Raw genomic sequence first — 21,719 nt, 5'->3', positions numbered from 1 at the left:
TTCCTCATGAGGCAAAGCTAGAGAAAACTCAACAATCTTGTGGCCCAAAAACCCTCTTGGAAACGAATGTTCAGTAAGGAAGAGACGAAACACGGCAAGTTCCAAGGAAGAGGCCATGCCCATGGACAGTGTAGTTTAGAGACGGCCTGACCGCTAGATGAAGACACATGCCAGTGTAAAGCCTTTGCAGACAGCAGTGATGGTCATCTCCATAGTTAAGTGTTTAGTCTGGTGACAACCTGCCCTGGGCACCACACGAGGGAGCAGACCTGCTTCTCTTCCTCTGCCCTCACACCATTTCCTCATGAAGGCAGCTCAGGTGCTATTGTGCCCTGCCTGCCTGTCTGGCTCATCCATGAGCTGTGACCACCTCAAGGGAAGGACTCCGCCTTCTCTTCTCTGTGCACCATGAACCTGCAAAAAGTTGGCCTTCAGAACCTCAGGAGACTCACCCCACCCCCACTATAGGCAGAACCCTCCGCAGGCATTAAAACAGCTGTGGAGTCACTATGGCCCAAGCCCTGGTTACGGATCCCTGGAGCCTACTACAGCCTGTACAGCGTGAATAATCAGGTCCTTTATACACAGATTCCCGCCTGTCAGATCTGAGCTTGGGATTCATTGTAAGCTCTGGCCCTCCCATGGCAGCCAGGTGGGCCGCGAGTAGACAAAGGGGCTAGGTTCTGAGTTTCGAGGGAGGCATTGAAAGGACAGGCATGGAGGCAACCTGTTGCAAACTGAGGGAGGGTCCCTGTGTGTCTCAGAGGAGGCCTCTGGTGTGCAAGTGTGGAGGAGGGCCCCCACGGTGCAAAGGAAAGAGAGGTACTCAGGGACAAAGGCTCTTGGCCTCTCCTGTAGCAGCTCCAGTTGGTAGCCCGTGAAAAGTGGACAGCCAATGTGGTCACATGAGCGTGACTCATTCCCTCACAAAGCCAGAGAAAGGGGGCAGGGTGTGGCAGTACCCCGAGGGTGTGGTGGGGTGGATGAAAGGAGGTGTCCTTCCTCTCTTTAGTGCAAACTGCTTTTGTCAGCTTCAGAGCTGCCAGACAGCAGTTACCAAGTCAGGTCCCCACAGTACCCAGTGTGGGCTGGGCGCCTTAGCCCCTGTCACATGGACAAGCCACACCATATGGCTCCCCTGAGTTCTAACAGCAGGACCTGGGGGTTTTGTCTAGGTACACACTTCCTTGCTGTAGCTTTGTTACCTCCTTTGAGCCCCGCTTTTGTCCTCTAGAAAAAGGACATTGATTGCTACCTTAGCAGGTTGCTACCTTAATCCTGTGAAGACTAATTAGGGGAACCCTACAATGAGTAGCTTGCCTTAAGACATATCAATGACTAGCTAGCCTTAAGAGATCCTGGGCTTCCCTGATAGATCAGCTGGTAAAGAACCCTCCTGCCATGCAGGAGACCCCGGTTTGATTTCTGGGTCGCGAATCCTGATCCGCTGCAGAAGGGACAGGCTACCCACTCCAGTCTTCTCGGGCTTCACTTGTGGCTCAGCTGGTAAAGAATCTGCCTGCAATGCGGGAGACCTGGGTTCAATCCTTGGACTGGGAAGATCCCCTGGGGAAGGGAAAGGCTACCCACTCCAGCAGTCTGGCCTGGAGAATTCCATGGAATGTAGAGCCCATGGGGTCGCAAGAGTCGGACACGACTGAGGAACTTCACTTCACTTTCAAGAGATATGACCTGAATCCAGATTAAACTGGAGGCTCCCAGTGTCCTCTGGCATTTCTTCCCTGAAGCCAGCCAAAACCCACACACGTGCATTTCCAGGGTCTCCACTTAGCCAGCTGGACAGAAAACCCAGCGTGGTGCAAACAAGCTGACAGACAAGCAGGAGAGGACTCACCGGCAGACGGCTTCGCTCAGGTCTCGTGGATCTCCGGGACCACGGCAGGAACCGGCGCTCTCAGACCCTGGGCTCAGCAGCGCCCTCATTCTCAGGCCGGCGGCTCTGCCCTGACGGGCGCGGGAAAGCCACCAACTGCCCCAGGCTGACCTCACGCCGCTTCCACCGCTGTAGCCTGACTTCACCCGGCCACACCCCTTTTGGCGGAACTTCCACTTCCTCTTCCTCCCTTGATTCCAGCCTGAGGTCCGGCCCTGGGCCCCGATTGGTCACAGCCCCAGTCCTGAGCCAATCACGGTGGCCAGGGAGGATGGAGCACACCGATTGGCCAGGTCCAGGTCATGGGACCATATTCCAGGTCCCGTGACCATACTCCAGGTCACGTGTGAGCTGCTCGCCCTGTGTCAGGGGTGGAGAGAGTGCCGTACCCGAAGAGCAGGGCTGAGAGTCCAGTCACTGTGTCCGTGTGCTCAGGGTCCTGGGACCTGCCTGTGCGTCCTCTCTACACACCGCTTTGTCCTCTGCAGACGGAAGATTCACGATAAACCTCTTCGCTTCGCAAGCGCTGTTGCACGCACCCACATTCAAGGGAGCAAGGCCTCCGGTTTGAAGGTAAGTTTGGAGATCCTCTCTTAACCTCCGGGCTTGTTTCTTGTAGCCTGTTAGAATAATTTATTCAATCTGAAAACCCCCAGGAGGACCACCACATGCTGCTTTGCGTATTCAGGATTCTTAGCTGTTCTGAGTAGAGGGCATGGCCCAGGGGCCTCCCAAAGGCAATGAATTTTGTCCAAGGAAGCACCTGAGAGGCTGAATCTGAGTCCCTTTGCTGTACACCTTAGACAAACAAATTATGGTAAATCAGCAATACCTCAATTTAAAGAAAAGATATTTCCTCATCAAAAATTGTTCGAATTTTGTCAAGTTTTTCTTTCAATTGTTGGTTCTTAGTATGCAGTCTAATTGGTTTGGTGGTGTTTTGTGAGGTAGGGATCCAACTTACCTTCTCCTATGGATACAATATTGTCCCAATGGGACGATTCCTTTGTCCTTTCTCCTGGAAATGTCCTTTCTGCGTTTACATATTAAGAAGCTTTTTTCAAAATGCCAAGTATCGAGAACTTCAGGTCTTTGGTAATTTGTACCCCAGAGGCTTGTTTCCACTTCTGTGTCTTCTCTTCGCATTTTACCATTGCCCGTTTGTCGTATACACAAGTGCCCTCAGAGGATCTCTGAAGTGAACCGTGTGTGTTTCTGTGAGGACAGAGGATGTGAGCACAGAGGAGAGGCTGAGTCCATAGTGACCATGTGACCATGCTCAGCAAGCCCAATATTAAGTCTGGCTGAGACTTTCTCAGGCAAGGTCTGTGTTTCTTCCTCTTGGTGTCTGGATATGCAAAACGATGTTGGTGGATTGGGACGTGGGTCCCTGGGTCCAGCAGTGTAGAGATATACCCATGGCCTGCTTTTCCATGATACTTTCCTCCTGCGGGCTCCGCTGAGCTGGTGTGGAGAGATTTCTGCTAAAGGCTTGAGAGGTAGTCAATCCTTCTGCTTTTCATGCCCTGCCTCGTCCATACTTCTGTCATTTTTTTTAATGTAGCTAATTTTCAATGGTGTTAGCCCTTGTGTCATTGTGACACTCAGGCACCTGTGGTTTAATAGACCTCCAAGTCCCGGGAGCTCTTTGCCTGGTGGAGACATGGAGCACTCAGGGAGCAGTACCACATCACCCTGGAGCCTGGACCAGAGAGAAGGTTCTTGCCAGGAAGGCTGCATCCCTGCTGTGGGGGGTTCGGAGTTATTACTTCCGATTGTGCATCCCCCGGGCCCTCGGTGCAGGCCCCACTCTGAGATCTGGAAAGGAGGTGGCTTCCCTCCCTGACACAGAACTAGTCTTTTCTGTCCTCATCCTTGTCGCCTCCCATCTGGCTCCCAGGCTCTATCCTTGAGCCTCACCCACAGGATCAGGAGAGCCCAGTTCTAGAGGAGTGTCATACAAGGAGAGTCTCCTGGAGACACTCCATCCCCGGGCCTAAATAAGCACTTCTTCGGAGTTTCACAGCCCTGGGTGTAGATCCTGGGTTTGTGTCCATTTTACAGTTGAATATGTTGAGCCTCAGATCATTGTGTGATTTTCCCTGGGTCACTGTGCGGGTCAGCGGGTGAGCTGAGATTTGAACCCAGACTGTATGTCTTGGAGGCCGTGACGATACAGGTGTTTCCGCTCCTCGGTTAAATTTATTTCAAGTTTTTTTTTTTTTTTGGATGCATTTGTATATGGGACTTTTCTGTTTTCTTATGCTTCCTATCCTGCTATATTGCTGAATTTATTAGTTGTAATACTTCTTACTTGGTGGCGTTTTTAGGGTTTCATATAAATCCTGTCATAATCAAATAGTGACAGTGTAACTTCATCTGTTCCAATGGGAATGCCGTTTATTTCCTTTTCTGGCCTAGTTCCTCTGGGTAGGACACTTCCGCCACTATGTTGAACAAGATTGGTGAGAACAGGCATCCTTGTACTATTCCTGATCTTTTAGGAAAATCTTTCAGCTCTTTATCACTGAGTTGGATGTTAGCTGTGGGTTTGTCTTAACGTGCCCTTTAGGATGTTCCATGGATAACCACTGTATTGAGAGATGGTATCAGAATTGATGTTACACTTTGTTGAAAGCTTTTTCTGCAATTATTGAGAAGATCACATGATTTTAGTCTTCATTTTGCTCATATTGTGTCTCACAGTAATTGATGTACAGACAATAAATCATGCTTGCAGGCCCAGAATAAATCCATTTGATCCTAGTGTATGATTCTTTTAATGTATGCTTCAGTTTGGCTTGGTAATATTTTTTTGAGGATTTTTACATCCAGGTACACCAGGGTCAGGGTTCTCTAGTGGTTCATATGGTAAAGAATCTGCCTGCAATGTGGGAGGCCTGGGTTTGACCCCTGGGTCAGGAAGATCCCCTCGAGAAAGGAATGGCTACCGCACTCCAGTATTCTTGCCTGGGAAATTCTGTGGACAGGGACCTGGTGGGTTGTAGTCCATGGGTCACAAATAACTGGACATGACTGAGTGACTCACACTTACAAGAGTGCTTCTTGACATTTTTAATATCTACATTGAAGATTTTATCTCAGTCAAAAATTGCAGTCAAAGGCAAACATGTCAAAAGTCCAAGAGTCCTTAGAATTAAATGACAATAAGACATAACAGATGAAAGCAAGAAGGACTCCACATATTTACTTTTCATAAGAATTTTAGCTCTTCCGAGGAATTCTCATTAAGCTGAATTAAAATGCAAGCTTTAGTTTAAAATCTTAACCTTTTTCGGTATCATGTTTCTATTTTGAGACTGAAAGTTCATTATTTATGTACGAGATATTAAGCAATGCTATGTAGCTATTAAAATCATATTTTCAAAAACTCTAATGACATTTACAAGCACTTATACTGGAAAAATAGCTAGGAATAGAAGATGATCCCGTATAGCTTTAAATGAAAGTACAGATGTGTTGAATGATAGTTTTCAGATTGTATTTATTGATTTTTATTTGGAGAATAACTGCTTTACAATGTTTGGTTGGTTTTCCTCATGCAACACCACGAATAAGTATATTATCCACTCTTTGGTTAGACTGCCTCCCAGTTCCTGGCCTCCCACCCTCTAGGTCGTCCCAGAGCACCATGCTGGGCTCCCTATGTTATCCAGCAACTTCCCATTAGCTAGCTATTTTGCATATGGTAGTGGCTATGTTTCATTGCTACTCTCTCCATTTGTCCCACTCTCTCCTTCTCCAGCTGAGTTCACAAGTCCTTCCTCTACATCTGTGTATTTATTTCTGCCCTTCAAATATTCACCAGTACCATTTTACAAGATCGCATGCGTATGCATTAATATACTACATTTGTTTTTCTCTTTCCGACTGACGTCACTCTGTATCCCAGTTTCTAGGTTCATCCACCTCAGTTCAACGGATTCGTATTTGTTCCTTTTCATGGCTGAGTCGTGTTCCATTGCATGTATGTCCCACAACTTCTTTTTCCATTGTTCTCTTGAGAGACATTAGGTTGCTTCCATGCCCTGCCTATGTTAAATAGTGCTGCAATGGACATTGGGTACGAATGTCTTTTTAGAGTTATGGTTTTCTCAGGGTGTATGGCCAGTAGGGGATTGTTGTGTCATATTGTAGTTTTAGTCCTACTTTTTAAGGAAACCTATGTTCCTTCTCCATAGTGGCTGTATCCATTTACATGCCTACTAACATTGCAAGAGGGTTCCCTTTCTTCCATGTCCTGTCCAGCGATTATTATGTGTAGAATTGTTGATGATGGCCATTGTGACTGGTGTGAGGTGATACCTCATGTAGTTTTGATTAGCATTTCCTGAATAATGAGCGATGTGGAGCATCTTTTCATGTGTTTGGTGGCCTTCTTCCTGTCTTCTTTGGAGAAATTTGTTCAGGTCTTCTGCTCATTTTTCAATTGGTTGCTTTTTTTCCAGTATTAGTCTCGATCATCTACTTGTGTACTTTGTAGATAATCCTTTCCCAGGATTCCATAACGTACATAATTCCTCAGAACATACCTTAGTCTTTTTGGACGGAAGAACATCAAGTGCCTTCTTTGGTGTGTATGTATGTACATGGCATGGGTTTATTTTCATTGTGCAGATCTTGCCCTTATTCCATTAGATTTATCCCTGAGGAGTTCATAGGTTTTGATGACATTATAATCAAGGGTATTCTTTAAAATGTCAATTTCTGGTCTCGTTTAGTATGCTGAAGTACGGAGCATTTTTATATGTTGACCTTGTATCCTGCAACGTTGCTGAACTCACTTTCATGCTTGTACCTCTTTTGTTGATTCATTTTCCACGTTAATCATCAGGTCGTCAGCAAGTACAGTTATATTGTTTTTTCAGTTCATATGATTTCGATTTCTTTTTTCTTGTCTTGTTACAGTGGCTAGGAGTTCCAGTACAGAGTTGAATAAAAGCCAAGAGAGCAGACATCCTTGCTTTGTTCCTGATCTTCAGGAGAAACACCATATGATGTCAGCTCTACATTTTTTGTAGATGCCGTTTATGAGGTTGGGGCAGTTTTCTTCCATTCCTAGATTGCTAAGATTTCCATATATAAATGATAAATATTGTCAGATGCCTTTTCTCTCTCTTTTGAGGTGAGACTGTGGTTTTTATTTTCAGTCCATTGATATGGTGAATTTCACTGATTTCTTCAAATGTTGGCCCAAACTTATGTTCTTGGGATAAACCCTACTTGTCATGATACCTTGTACTTTTAATTGATTACTGATTTCCTGATGTGTCATTAAGGAATTTTGCATCTGTGTCTCTGAGGGATATTGATATTCTTGTAATATGTTTGTCTGGTTTGGGTATCAAGAGAATTCTGGCCTCAGAATGAGTTAGGTGTTTCTTTCTTCACTATTTTGGAATAGTTTGTGTATAACCAGGATTTTCTTCATAACTGTTTGTTAGGATTCACTACTAAGGCCATTTAGGATAGAGATTTTGTGCCTGTGGGTGTATGGGTGGGTAAGATTTCTAACTACGGATTTGAGTTTCAATAGATTGAGGTTATCTGTTTCTTACTGAGTGGCTTTCATAGGTTGTGTCTTTCAACAAAGTAGGGTATTTTATCTAAGTTGCCTGAAGTTGTTCACAGTTTACCCTTTCCTTTCAGTGTCTATAGGATCTGTACTGATGTTCCCTCTTTGATTCTTGATATTGGTAGTTTATGTCTTCTCTTTTTTCTTCGTCACTCGGCTTAGTCAGTTTTATTGATATTTTGAAGAACCTGATTTTAGTTTTTTCATTTCATTTTGTTTCTCTGGTCTCTGTTTCATTGATTTTTACTCTTTCATTTTCTTCTTTCTGCTTGCTGTGGATTTCATTTGTTCTTTTATAAGTTGTTTAAGATAGAGTCTTAGAGGATCGATTCAGAATCTTTCTTCATTTGTGTAAGTATTTAATCCTATCAGTTTCCCTCCAGGTACTGATCTAGCCATGTCCTGCAGCTTTTTATTATATTGTATATTCACTTTTATTCACTTCAACATATTTCCTGTTTCATTTGTGATTTCTTCTTTGACACATGAATTCTTTAGAAATATGCTACTTTGCTGATGTTTGGGAGACTCCTGGATATCAGGGGTTTTTTAATTTCTAATTTAAATCTGTTGAGATCAGAAAACATGCTTTGTATGATTTGAGTCACTTTAAGTATGCTGAGATTTGTCTGTCTTTTGAAGAATGTCCCGTATCCCCTTGAGAAGAGTTTTATCGTGCTTCTTGTTGGATAGACTGTTCTATCAGATGTCAGTTAGATCAAGTTGGTTGATAGTGCTGTTTAAGAGGGTTCTCTGGTAGCTCAGATGGTACAGAACCTGCCTGGAATGCGGGAGAGCTGGGTTTGATCCTTGGGTTGAGAAGATCCCTGGGAGGAGGGCTTGGCAACCCACTCCAGTACTCTTGCCTGGAGAATGGTTTAAAGGCTTCAACATCCTTACTGACCTTGGTTGGTTGTCTGTTTTGGCTTCCTTATTCAATCAGTTATTGAGTCACGGCGAGGAAGACTGAGGTCCCTGACTGTAATCGTGGGTGTGTCTATTTCTTCTTTCAGTCTATTTCGTTGTTGTTTTCCTTATCTCTTCTTTTTAAAGCTATTTTTTAATACACTTAACTGACTTTGAAATTAGCAGATGTGTTGCTAAAGAAATTTGGAACACAAAGCGTCGAAACTAAAATTCAAGCTAGCCAGAGATATTTTTAGTGAGTAGAGTTAGGTCGATCCTTCAAACTTGTTCATGAGTCGTGCTCATTCTTTGTTGACATATTATGATGTATAAAAGCTATTTCAGAGAAGTAATGTGTAGTCATTACAATTTTATCATGGTTTGGTAGATAGGTTAAATTTATTGCCACAGATGAGTCATAGACTTTTAATGGTATAATTTCTTTGTATAAAATTTTGCCAGCAAATTTAAAAGGTAGCAAAGAAAAGATCAAATAATTTTGAAGTTATGATCAATACTGTTGTCTTTCGCTTAACCTTTGAGATTATGTAATTGTTTAAAAATCCATTTTCAAGATGATGTAAATGGCCCTTGTGACTGCTTCCGTGGGTTTTTTTCCTCAATTGCTGCTGCTGCTGCTAAGTCGCTTCAGTCGTGTCCGACTCTCTGCGACCCCATAGACGGCAGGCCACCAGGCCCCCACGTCCCTGGGATTCTCCAGGCAAGAACACTGGAGTGGGTTGCCGTTTCCTTCTCCAATGCATGCAAGTGAAAAGTGAAAGTGAAGTCACTCAGTTGTGTCCTACTCTTCACGACCCCATGGACTGTAGCCTACCAGGCTCCTCCGTCCATGGGATTTTCCAGGCAAGAGTACTGGAGTGGGTTGCCATTGCCTCCTCCATTTTTTCCTCAATTAACCATCCTTAATTACTGAATGCAGACCCGCGCGTACAGGAACGTGAAACATGAGTGGATCGGCAACAAGTGGCTGCCCAGTCTCGGCCTCCCGCACAACCGTAGCTATTTCGTGGAGTGCCTTGTGCACGTGCGGATGCTGGACCACTTGACCAAGAAAGCCCTTCGTGGGCAACTGAAAATGGTTGATAGTTTTCACAGGTCAGTCGGTGCAAGAAGTTCTCACTAGCCTGCTGAGAGATGTTTGCCTGCGGCCAGGTCTAAATTTTTTTTTTCTCTTGGAAACAGAAACAGTTTCCAGTGTGGAATTGTGTGCCTGCAAAGGTTGAACTATGACCAAAAAGAACTGGAAAGGAAAAGAGAAGAAAGCCAGCATGACCTGAAAGGCTAGTACAGTCCTATTTCTTGCTTCCCAGTGTATAAGCAGCCTCAGTGATTTCCTATTTGAAAGAAAACCTCAGGAAATGCTTTCCTTGGAGAAAACACACCTCGCATCATGACAGAGGAGGGAGGGATGGAAAGGACTGTTTTTGAGGTCGTCCTCTGTGGCCAGAGAACTTGTGCTCCGTCCTTGGGCTCACGTCGGTGAGCTCAGTCGTGTCTGACTTGTTGCGACCCCGTGAACTGTAGCCTACCAGGATCCTCCGTCCATGGGATTTTTTAGGCAAGAGTACTGGAGTGGGTTGCCATTTCCTTGTCCAGAGGATCTTCCCGACCTAGGGATTGAACCCAGGTCTCCTGCATTGCAGGCAGATTCTTTACCATCTGAGCCACCAAAGGTGCTGAGTACTCTGCAGATTGTAGATGCCACTGATTAATTCACAGAAATTCCTTGCTTAGGACTTTGCAGATGAAGTTACTGCTCAAAGATTACTTTTGTCATTTAAAAAAAGCAAAGTTAATATCTGATTTGAATGTGATGACTGTTTTAATTAATTTCCATTTATATGCACTATCAATTAATTCAATTAAAACATTGGGCTTTTAAAAAATTGAGTATCTTATACTGAAGTGAGTTTCTCTTTGTGCACGTGCTAACAAACTTCATGCATCTATCTGTGCGTCATGAATTGTTTTTTTTTCCCCTCCCTTCCTTTCTGCCTTCCTCATCTTTCTTTTTTGTAAAGTGTAGTTGATTTACAATGTTATATTAGTTTCAAGTGTGTAACAGTGATTCAGAATTTTTTCTTAACTTTTTTTTTTTTTTACTGGCTGTGCTGAGTCTTTGCTGCTGCACAGGCTTTTCCCTTGCTGCGGCAGGCGGGGACACTCTCTAGCGGTGGTTCCTCAGCTTCTCACTGCAGTGGCTTCTCTTGCTGTGGCTCCCGGGCTCTAGAGCACTGGCTCAATGGTTGTGGGGCATGGACTTGGTTGCTTCTTGGCATGTGGGATCTTCCTGGATCACGGATTGAACCCGTGTCTCCTGCATCAGCAGGTGATTCTTTGTCACTGAGCAACCAAGGAAGCCCTGATTCAGCACTTTTACAGATTACACTCCATTTAAAGCTATTACAAAATAATGACTATATTTCCCTGTGCTGTACAATATATCTCTGTTGCTTAGCTATGTCATACATAGTCGCTTGTATGTCTTAATCCCATACCCCAATTTTGTCCCTCCCCAATTGTCCCTGAGATAAAGTTGTGAGATATATACATATACAGTGGACTATTACTCAGCCATAAAAGGAGAAAACTCGGCTATACACAACAATGCGATCGACCTAGAGAGTCTTCTGTTCAGTGAAATAAGCCAGGGAAAGACAAATACTCTCTGCTGTCACTGACATATGGGATTTTTAAAGTGAAATAAACAAACATACCAATCACAGTTATAGACAAATGTCCTAGCAGCTCCCTGCCTCTCTTCATCCCGCTTCCCTTCCCGACTCTTTCCTTTGCTTTCCTCCCCGCTTCCTTCTGTGCTCTTCCTTCCCTTTCTCTCTCTGCTTTTCCTTTTTCTCCTCCTCTCTCTCCTTTCCATGCTCACTCTCCTTTCTCCCTCCACCCCATGCCTTTCAGTGACCATGTTGAGCCAAGGGGGTGTTGTTGTTGTTTTTCAGTCACTAAGTTGTGCCCAACTCTTTGTGACCTCATGGACTGCAGCTGTCAGGATGCTCTGTCCTCCACTATCTTCTGGAATTTGCTCAGATTTATGTCCATTGAGTCAGTGATGCCATCTAACCATCCCATCCTCTGCTACCCCCTTCTCTTGTGGCCTTCAATCTTTCCCAGCATCAGGGTTTTTTCCAGTGAGTTGGCTCTTCCCATCAGGTGGCCAAGGGGTTAATTAAGCTTATTTCTTTCTTTAGCACATTCACTGGAGTAACACATAGAACAGGCTCAGCATCACTAAGTTGGTCTGTTTCCTGAGCTGACTATAGTATTAACAGATCCCTACCAGAAAATGTGCTGTGTCCAGGAATCACTCAACTTTTTAACTTTCTAATCGCAAAGTGAATTCTTCCTTTTATATCTTAGAGGTCGGAAAAAATTACATCTTTGGGCTACTTTCCTTTTTCCAATTCACCTGCTTTCACATTTTAAGTATTTGATTTTACAGTTTTAAGCAAATCATGGGGCCGTGTGTGTGTGTTCATAATCTGAAATACATCACAACTTATCTTTGTTTCATGAAATGCCAGTTGAACACCAGATACTGTCATTTGGTCAATTTGTGATATATACAAGCTGTGCTTGTATCTATTTGCATTCATCAGGACAAGTATTTAAACTAAATTGGTGTGCTAGTTCAATATGACTAAGTTCCGTCAATTTTATCAGTTGATTACCTCATTTAGTGGGTGTTTTCATTTTTCTAAATAACTAACCTCAAAATTTAAAACTAGCCTTGTCATTGGGAATCCAAAATTAATTTAATTTCTAACAAGAGCGTGAGAAAGGGTGCAATTAGGATACTTGATAAAGTAAGTTTTAAATCAAAAAGATCAAATTTAAAACATAGAATGATAATCTGACAAACTGGGTTTAATAATTACTGTGAATTTTGACCCAATACAGATGTAAATATCATGAAATATCTACACTTACACATGTCCACATCAATAAGGTTTATTGGCAGAAGTCTTTTGCAAGGTAATTTGATAATACATATTATAATAACTAGAGAAATGTGTATAAACTTCATGACTACCACAGGGAAGTAAACATTCCATCTTAAAAAACTGGGAAAATATCTGGGCATGAAGACGTCCATCATGGTGTTACCTATAATAGTAATACATTAAAATCCACGTAAACATCCAGCAATAGGAAAATGACCATATAAATAAGAGTATCATGAAATTGATAGAATTTTGTATAGCCATTAAAGAAGTAAAAATCATGGAGGCTCTGTAGGAACATAGAACATTCCATACTAAAATGTTATATGCTGTCTGTGCTATCATTTAATTTATGTGAGAACCACAGAACTAGAACTATTTATCCAATGTGTGCTTAGGGAGAATATGTCAGACTCTGTGCTAAAAACAACAGGCAGAAGCTGGCATGTAAAACCTTTGAGTATTTAATAAGTGTTTATGTGTAGTTTGTTTAATGCAGTGCTTGCTGTGTTAGTTTGCTGGGGCAACAATATCGAAGCCCTAGAGACACCTACTGCCTCACACTTCTGGAAGCCAGAAGTCCACAACCAAGGTTCAGGCAGAGCTGACCCCTCCTGAGGGTCAGGATGGCATCTCCCCCACGCCTCGCCCGTCAGTGCTGGTGGTTTGGCGATAATCACGGGCGCGCCTGGGCTGCGGGAAGCACCACCCCCATCTCTGCCTTCGCCTTTATATGGTGTTCTCCCCGTGTGCTGGTCCGTCTCCGGATTTTTGCTTTTTTAAGGATACCACTCACAATGGATTGGGCCCACCCAAGCTTAGTGGTGAAGAAGTGCCTGCCAATGCAGGAGACTTAGGTTCAATCCCTGGGTCAGGAAGATCCCCTGGAGAGGAAAATGGCAACCCACTCCAGTATTCTTGCCTGGGAAATCCCATGGACAGAAGAGCCTGGTGCGCTACAGTTCATGGAGTTGCAAAGAGTTGGACATGACTTAGCAACTAAACAACAACGTGTGTGTGTGCTTGCTAAGTCACTTCAGTCATGTCTGACTCTGTGCAACCCTATGGACTAAAGCCCGCCAGGCTCCTCTGTCCATGGGATTCTCCAGGCAAGCATACTGGAGTGGGTTGCCATGCCCTCTTTCAGGGGAGCTTCTCGACCCAAGGATCAAACCCATGACTCTTATGTCTCCTACATTGCAGACAGGTTTTTATCACTTTAATAGTAGGACTCAGTGCCCCCTGGGGAACCCTAGCAACAACAATGACCTCTAATTAAATCCATCCCCTCGGTAAAGATGCGCTCTCTAAATAAGGTCAGCCTCTGAGGCGCTGGCGGTTAAGCACTCCAGTAAATGAATTTATTGTGGATGGGGGTCAATTCAACCCATGACATTTAGGATACTATAACGTTTTAATAAATATTGGCTAATATTGTTACTATTCTTGCCAATAGTATTAAGAGCAGTAGTCAGAATATCATGAGATTGTGTGTTGTGAAACCAATCGCATTAACAAAATAGGATGAAAACCGTTGATTTTCTAGGGTGATAAGTTTCTAAGTAATCAGGAATTTTTTGTTTCCTTCTTCTGTTTTTCTCACCCTTATTTTAAAATTTTTATCATGCCTATCCTTCTCTAGATTTCGCACTATTTAAAAAGGGGGGAAATCTAAAACATCTCTTAAATATTAATATAAGCAGTTGCCATTCAACCATAAATACAAATTCCCAGGCTTTCCTCTCTTTCCCATCTTCAAACAGTGTCTTTTTCGTCTCCAATAGAAACACACCTGTGAAAAGTCCAGCTCCCTGATGGAGGAAGACAGAGGCTCTTTTCTTTCATTCTGTCTTTAACTATTACTTGAAACAGCAGCCTTCTCAGCTGCCTTCGTGTCCATTCCGAGGACTCTCTTTACTTTCCGGCCACACCGTGCGGCATGTAGGAGCTCAGCTCACCAACCAAGGGTCGAACCCTTGCCCCCTGCACTGGAGGCGCGGTGTCTTAACCACTGGACCTCCAGGAAAGTCCCAGTTCTTAGAATGTTACTTCACCATCTCTGCTTTTCCTGGCAGGAAAAACAAGGCATAATGTTTAAATTTCTCTCATCTCTGCTGATGACTGTGTAGTGATTACAACGTACGTGTTACTGCCTGTGGACTGTTTGCAGGAAAAAGGCCCTCAGGCCAGGTGACAAAATCTTTGCCTGTTTTAAAGTTATTCTTTTCTGTCATGATCTTTTTAAATATTTGTTTTCCTCCAGGTATTTGGTCTGTTGGATTTCTGTCTTCCTTGTGTGTCACCATCCTTGAGTTAGGACCCAGTGTTTTGTTTTCAGGAAACAAAATCTTGGATTGTGTAGCTTTCAGATTAAGAAGAAATGAATGATAAAGGTAACCATCATTTTGGAGTATTGATGGGCCACTTTTAAATATATATATATATATAACTCATAGATTATTCAGCTAGAATTTTTATAACTTATTTTATTTTATTTGACCATGCTGGTCTCCGTTGCTATGCGGGCTTTTCTTGTTGCAGAGAGAGGGCGCTCCCCTCTGACTGCAGAGCCGGACCCTGGGCTCGCAGCTCAGTGTTCGGGCCCCAGGGTCCAGAGCACAGGCTCAGTACCGTGGTGTACGGACTGTTGCTCCAGACGTATGGGATCTTCCTGGACCAGTGATCGAACCCGAGTCTCCCGCACTGGCAGGCAGATTCTTTACCACTGAGACATCTGGGAAGCCCCCAGGAAAGAAATTTTAAATTAAAAATGTATTGTTTTCACCTCATAAGATACAAACTGTCTTATTAAAATAGTAAGACTCAGTATTAACACGAGGGTGAGGCAGAAGCCACAGTCCCTGGGACCGTAGTCATGAGCCCTTCTGTCTGGCCCTGCTCCTGATATCTCAGGGTCCCTACAGTTTTAGAAAGACATTTCATGTGCAAGAAAACACAGGATCCGTTAAATGAATTATTATTCATCCAAATGATGGGATGCCTGATGATCATTAAACACTGAGTTAAGGACAATATTTCATGGAAAATGTTCACGATATATCAAGTGAAAGAGTAAGCTAATAAATATAATACAGATTCGATTTTCTGCAATAATGATTAAAAAGTGTGGAAGTGTATACATCAAACTTAAACCATCATTGTTTCTAGGCAATGGCACGATGGAAAAAGCTTTGTGATTTTAGCATTTTATAGATTCTTTAGATGAACATGCACTGATTATGAAATTGGGTGGACTGAAGTTGGGGTCTGTTATAATGTTGAGGGCTGAGGTAAAGCCATTATATAAAGAATCTTGAATATATAACACACTGGAGTATTAACACCCATTCATTTGTTTAATCACTTAACCATTAATTCATTTAACAAATACTTTCTACCCTTTTACTCTATGATAATCACTGAGGAAGGGCTTCCCAGGTGGCTCAGTGGTAAAGAATTCTCCTGCCAATGCAGAATCCCCTGGGTCAGGAAGATCCCCTGGAGTAGGAAATGGTAACCGTCTCCAGTATTCTTGCCTGGAGAATGCCATGGACATGGAGCCTGGCGGACTACAGTCCATGGGATCTCCTATGAGTCGGACAGGGCTTAGCGAATACACAACAACAAAAAGTCATGGTGGAGGCCACCACGGATATACAACAGTGAGCAAAACAAACTCTCCCTGCCCTTAAGGAGCTTAGTGGGGAAAAGGAGAAGTAATAAGAATCACCCAAGTACATGTATAATTATATCCATGATAAGTGCAGTGAAGGAAAGGAATAGTGCTATGAGGGTCCATGGCAGGAATGCAATATCCATATTAAAATTTTAAATTATTATCTAATCAAAATATATAGTGCCTCCTTGTGTGTGTGTGTGTGTGTGTGTGCGCGTGCTGTGTATTGTACGTTGTCACCAGCAGCAGCATCTCAAGTGAATACTCCAAAACTAGGAAAAGGAAATTCTAGCGAAAATATCTAGAAATACCAAAAGAGTGTGAAAATTCTTCAAAAGTAATATTGAAAAAAAAAAATATTGAACCTTTGCATGATGAATCCTGGATAATTGCCTGAAGCTCTTAGTGGTGGACCCCTGAAGATTTAGTTTTCCACCATGCTCTTATCGTGCATGCATTTTCCCTCAGAAGCTGAAAGATAAATCTGACACGCTCTGGATAAACACTGGCTAAGACTCTACACTTGCTGGTATGGGAAGGCGACATGACTTAGTCCTTGTTATCATCAGGTCTCCTATTAGGCAGCCTCGGCAAGGAGTCTGGATAGATCAACGTGTCAGGCTGCGTGCTTGGTGATGATTCAGACTGGGGTTGAGTTGAAGTCGCCACTCAAACAACTGGGAGTGTACAGCCATGCACAATTCCATTTAAACTGCAGGAAAAGTGAGAAGAGGGATAGGGTTTTGAACCCTGGCCCAGGTGGCATTGTGGTCAAGAATCCGCCTGGCAATGCAAGTGACACAAGGGACCTGGGTTCAATCCCTGGGTCAGGAAGATCCCCTGGAGGAAGAAATGGCAGCCTGCTCTACTATTCTTGCCTGGAGAATCCCATGGACAGAGGAGCCATGGGCTGCAGTCCATGGATCACAAAGAGTCGCACACGACTGGGCAACTAAGCACAGCACAGCACTAGAGCCCGGGAGCTGCCACTGCTGAAGCCCGTGCCCCCTAAAGCCCATGCTGGGCAACAGACGAGGCCCACACACCACAGTCAGAGAGTAGCCCCTGCTGTCTTAGCTAGAGTAAACCCGAGTGCAGCTACAAAGACCAACTCAGCAAAATATGTATAAATAAATAAAATTAAACAAGAAGGGCTTCCCCAGTAGCTAAAGCAATAAAGAGTCCTCCTGCAATAAATACAGGAGACACAGGAGATGTGGGTTTGATCCCTGGATTGGGAAGATCCCCTGGAGAAGGAAGTGGCTACCCACTTCCATATTCTTGCCTGGAGAATCCCTACAGACAGAGGAGCCTGGCAGGCTACAGTCCATAGGGTCACAAAGAGACACGACAGGGCACATTCAAGAAAGAATCATGACAAGTAGAGAAATGAAAAAGTGAGATGGTGCTACCACGCCTAGGAGACCAGGGTAGAAAGAACAGGTCCTCCGGGATCATGTCAATGCAACCATATGTCTGGCTTACACTGTTCACTCGTGGCGGGATCTGAACCAAGTCACTTAGCTTTCTGTGCCTTCAGAGACTCAGCTTTAAAATTAGAGAAATAGCCACCACCTTTATCATTTGGTTCTTTGAGGAATGAAGGAAATAGAGCTTGCACCTTTCCTAGCCTAGGACCTAGTACCGGAATGATACACTCTCCTCCCTGAGAATGAAACAGGTGAACGTGCAAACCCCAGCTTCTAGGATTGCTTCTCTGAGCTTTGCTCAACCTCGGTTGTTTAGTCACTGACTCCTGTCAGACTCTCTGCAATCCCACATACTGTAGCCGGCCAGGCTCCACTGTCCATGGATCCTTCAGGCAAGGATACTGGAGTGGGGTGCCATTTCCTTCTCCAGCTGAACCCCAGTGCTCACATCTATAAAGTGGGGATGAAATATTCTCACAGAGAGTTACTGAGAAGACTACAGAAAACTATGTGTGTAGCTCCTGGAAGAGGCTCATCAATGCTAGATCTTCCCAGTGTTTGACATGTGCTAGACCTCCGATGAGCATTTATCAAACTTAGTTGAATCACTCTGTTGTCATTAAGGCTCCCCCCTCCCCCCTGCCCTGCCAAAGGCTTTAATATTTTGGTCAATTGGACTTTAATGGTCAATTGAGTTTATGAGGCAGTTACTTAAAATCCATAGCATTACAACCCACATACCCAAGGATAGAAGTGATGTAACCTACCAGCCACTTGTTGTGAGCTTTGCTTAGGCTCTGAAGTGCTAGTTATCAGAGCCCTATCTACGCTCCCGTCCCCAACGCTTGGAGATACTCAAAGCTCCTTGAAGCCAACAATCGTCTTCTTTCTCTTTTTTGCATATTTCCATGACTGTTACATTGTCTTCTTCACATTTAAAGATGAAAAAGTCCTGCTGTTTATTTGTCTTAGTCTCCCGTGTGATTAATTGTTCCCTCCGTGTAGCAATATTTTTTTTCCAGTCCTATAGTTATGTAAACCAGAACTGCTTTTAAACATGTGGGGTTCATTTTATTGCCATTCATTTCCATTTAAATGACTATGGGACAGGAAAACTATGTCGCCAGCCAACTATCAGTGGCGGTGAGATTGCTGTGTGGGGTCACATCTCAAAAACCGCCAGGAGCTTGGGGAAGAGTGACGACAACGCCCACGATGAGCGAGGGGGAGGCTTACAGCCGCCTCCTCACCTGCGCAAGCGGTTCACGGGCTCTCCGCAGCCACAGCTCGGCGTCCCGGGGAACGTTTGGGGGCGCCCACGATGAGCGAGGGGGAGGCTTACAGCCGCCTCCTCAACCTGCGCACGCGGTTCACCGGCTCTCTGCAGCCACAGCGCGGCATCCCGGGGAACGTTTGGGGGCGTAAAAGGACCTCTGGTCGTCAGGGTGAGTGGGGGGCGAGGACTGATATGGAATACGGGGTCCAAGGGATCCAGACTTTTCTTCCTCAAAGAACAAAGGACGTTCCTATATTCTGAGAGCTTTTGAAATGTTCCCGTGGATGTCCGGGAAGGTGGCAAACGTGTTTATAATCTTATGAGCCTAGAATCTAACCACCCTTCACAGACAAGTCTAAATTATCTCTTCACACTTTTAACCACTCAATTCTCCAGAAGCACAATATCTGTATAAACTGATGTAAACTTTTACTGTGGTTCATAACTTTACTGAGTCAGTCATTCACTGTTTTGGAAAACCTCAGTATTTTCCAGATGCAACAACCAACACAATAAACCTTCATTAGTTGTGTAAATATGTCTAAATAGATAATTCTATGTCTAAGTGTAAATATTTGACAATTACATTTTGTCTCCTAGCATGGTCAAGACTAAATGTTCCTGTATTAAAATCTGTGTCATATTATTACTGCTCTAAAGCACAGTAGTGTTCTCTTATTTCTCATAATTATGATATTACATCTTAAAATTATATGGTACAAAGCTCATATTAGCTATGAACTTTACTGCATAAGAGTAAAAGAGATAGTATGAAATATTTGCTATAAAAATGACATTGGTTTGGGTAGTGTTAAGAACCACTGGTGTAATAGAAGCTTATAATAATGAACTAGTATCAGCACAAATATTTCATGCATCTCCATGTATTTTACTAACGATTCCTGACACACATGAACTGTAGTGTAAACAGGATGTTTGTGAATTCCTCCTGACTGGAAGAAGACTTGTTTTCAAGATTATACCATAAGTGAAAGTACAAGTCCCTCAGTTGTGTCCGACTCTTTGTGACTCCATGGATATTCCATGGAATTCTCTAGGCCAGAATACTGGAGTGGGTAGCCTTTCCTTGCTCCAAGGGATCTTCCCAACCCAGGGATTGAACCCAGGTCTCCCGCATTGCAGGCAGATTCTTTACCAGCTGAGCCACAAGGGAAGCCCATATACCCCCATAAATTAGGGAGGTACCAATTTAACACAAGTTCATTAAGCATCTCTAAAGTGCAAGGCACTTTTCTGAATAATAAGCAGATCACATCTTCCTCACTTCCAGGTCTTATCTTAACTGTGGTCAAGCTAGTCTTGAGGATCTCATCAAAAACCAGATGAATCAGATGAAGGTTACTCGATTTTATTTTCCAAGTTTGGACATCCATTCTATCCTCACTGCAACAAGCCTTTCTCATTAAAACATTTTTATTTTGCAAATATTTATCTACAAACATCTGTCCTTTCCCTCCCTTTTCTAGGAGAGCTCTGGGTATGTACTTGACTCCATAATAAAGATTTTGATTTGTAGAGGCATCCAGGATGTAAAACATCACCAGACTGCAAACCCCAAGTGCTACAAAAGTTGTAAGACATTGGCGATCATTTCCTAAATTATTGACAACTGTATTGTTTGAAAGACTCACAAGTGAAAGGTGCATATTTAAGGAGAAAGACGGCTGATGTGGAAACTCTCAACGCTCTGACCTATCAGTCGGTATGCAACTCTATCTCCATAGAACACCTTTGAAATCAACAAGAACTCTGCTGGCTTCAGGAGACAGGAGCGCGCCTGCAAGAGTAACGTGTGCACCGCGGGTGCCCCGTCTCCCCCAGGGGGACTCCACGCCACAGGTCTGACGACAAAGTCAGGCACCTACTCTTCCCCTTCTAACATGTAACTGATGAGACGTGCTCTTTTTCAAAGGGAATGAGAAAACTGTACAAATTCAGGCTTCGGGCCCATGGGTCTTCTCTCAAATTACCACGCACATCCAACATTTATGCACATATAAGCAGGACATTGATATAACTTAACAAGCTGAAATAAAGATGGACTCTTGTTACCATTGCAATGGTTCATTTTACATGTCAACTTGACTGCCCTTAGGGATGGATGCCCAGACAGCTGGAAGAACATTCTTTCTGGGTGAGTCTGTGCATGTGTGCCTGGAAATGACTGGCATTTGATCTGGTAGCTGGCGTGAAGAGCCACTCTCACCAATCCACCGGGCCCTCGAGTGGAACAGAAAGGTAAGGGAAGGGCAAGTTCTTCCCTCGTCTTGAGCTGGAAGGTCACCGACATGCCAAGACACGGCAGCTCCTGCTCGCAGACCTTCAGACCCCCAAGACTTAAACCAGCAGCCCGCTGGCTCTCAGGACTTTAGACTTGGACCGAAGCATGTCACTGGCTTCCCTGGTTCTCCAGCTTGCAGGTAGCAGATTGTGGAGCATCTCAGCTGTCATAGTGGCTCAGATGGTAAAGAATCTGCCTGTGATGCAGGAGACCCAGGTGCCATCTCTGGGTTGGGAAGACAACCTGGAGAAGGAAATGGTAACCCACTCCAGTATTCTTGCCTGGAGAATTCCATGGACAGGAGTCTGTGGGCTCATGGGGTTGAGTTCATGGGGTCAAGTTCACGTGGTCGAAAAGTGCTGGACATGACTGAGCGACTAACACTTTTCACTTTCAGCTGGCATAAGTGCATGAAGCAACTGCTATCATAAATCTCCTCTTATAACTACATTTATATCTATATCTGTATCTATTACTATATGTTGCTGTTGCTGAGTCACTAAATCATGTCCGACTCTTTGGGCCCCAGTGGACTACAGAACACCAGGTTCCTCTGGCTATCTCCCTGAGTTTGCTCAAAGTCAGGTCCATTGAGTCAGGGATGTTATTATCCTCTGCCGCCCCTTTCTCCTACCTTCAGTCTTTCCCAGGATCAGGGT

At 43.9% G+C, this 21,719-nt stretch overlaps 1 protein-coding gene and 1 long non-coding RNA gene across 2 annotated transcripts in view; one reads left to right on the top strand and one right to left on the bottom strand.

Annotated features, from left to right (window-relative positions):
- LOC145506383 (olfactory receptor 4A47-like) overlaps positions 1-21,719 on the bottom strand; it is a 162,709-nt gene that overhangs the window by 132,696 nt on the left and 8,294 nt on the right. The window lies entirely within an intron of this gene.
- LOC145506885 (uncharacterized) lies at positions 1,036-10,304 on the top strand. Its single transcript, XR_014054419.1, has 2 exons — positions 1,036-2,467; positions 6,824-10,304. It is a non-coding gene; the product is annotated as an uncharacterized LOC145506885 (long non-coding RNA).

The sequence above is a fragment of the Giraffa tippelskirchi genome, chromosome 1 (genome assembly GCF_054371585.1).
Source record: "Giraffa tippelskirchi isolate mGirTip1 chromosome 1, T2T-mGirTip1v1.2.pri, whole genome shotgun sequence".
NCBI classification, from domain to species: domain Eukaryota; kingdom Metazoa; phylum Chordata; class Mammalia; order Artiodactyla; family Giraffidae; genus Giraffa; species Giraffa tippelskirchi.
The sequence above is the reverse complement of the archived record's forward strand: the minus strand, read 5'-3'. Positions and strand labels throughout refer to the sequence as shown.